Source organism: Diaphorina citri, unplaced genomic scaffold (genome assembly GCF_000475195.1).
Source record: "Diaphorina citri unplaced genomic scaffold, Diaci psyllid genome assembly version 1.1 scaffold19325, whole genome shotgun sequence".
NCBI lineage: Eukaryota > Metazoa > Arthropoda > Insecta > Hemiptera > Psyllidae > Diaphorina > Diaphorina citri.
Genome location: NW_007396678.1, coordinates 1 through 949, shown reverse-complemented (window position 1 = coordinate 949; position 949 = coordinate 1). Strand labels below are relative to the sequence as shown.

The 949-nt window shown below is 37.8% G+C and overlaps 1 pseudogene; it reads right to left on the bottom strand.

Moving 5' to 3' along the window:
• Positions 1–4: 4 nt before the first annotated feature.
• LOC103523310 lies at positions 5–939 on the bottom strand (annotated as a pseudogene).
• Positions 940–949: the final 10 nt, after the last annotated feature.

Here is a 949-nt window from a genome sequence, read left to right as displayed (position 1 = left end):
GTAGGAATTTCTGATAGGATAAATATGCATTTCCAAAGTGAGTAAAATATTCACTCTCTTCAAACACTCTGCTGTTGACATTATGATTGTAAACAAAGAAATGAAGCATAGGAGTTGTTACCAAGTTGTAGTTGATGACATTTGTATCAAACACACTCAATCCATCCAGAGCGGCTTGAAGCAAAGGCTTACTACTAGGTCTTGTATCATATCCAATGATAACTGTGCTTGGCAGTTTCTCTCCATCAAATTCTTTGAGTTTATTTTCCACATACTTCTTCACATCATCATTGCTACTCTGTACGAGTTTGGTTGCTATTACTTCCCAGCTCTGTTCCAACATTTCTCCGCTAGGGTCTATCAGTTTGATTCCATTGTCATGTTCAGGATTATGAGATGCTGTGATCATTAGTCCTACACTCTGGCCACCCTTGAACTTGGAGCGTAAGCTTGCCAGTAGTCCCATACGATAGAACACGTAGTCTAATACAATAGCCTTAGTACGGAATCCTGCAGTACCATATTGTAATTTCACAGATTCATCTGGGTTGATATGACTTGGGTGAGTTTTATCAAACTTTTCTATCCACTCACCCATGATAAACACTTGTGTAAGTTATGTCCTGAATATGTTGCACACAAAACTTATCTTATCACTACTCTCTCTGAACTTGGCAAAAAGTCCATATATGTTTAGACTTAATGTACAAACAGTTAAATGATTGAACTACAATCACGTTACACGTAGGTACTTCTAGTCACGTATGATTTGATTGAACTGAGCTACAGAGCAAGGTTGAGGGAGAAAGTTATGTAAACATGCCCTGGAGACTATTTGACTGTTATGCACTTACCAAATCCATGTCTTTTCCAGGAATATTACTACATCAATTGAGTGTACTTTCCATTGCTGGCTCTGCGGCTCTTACTAGTCTTTTTAGTTAATTAT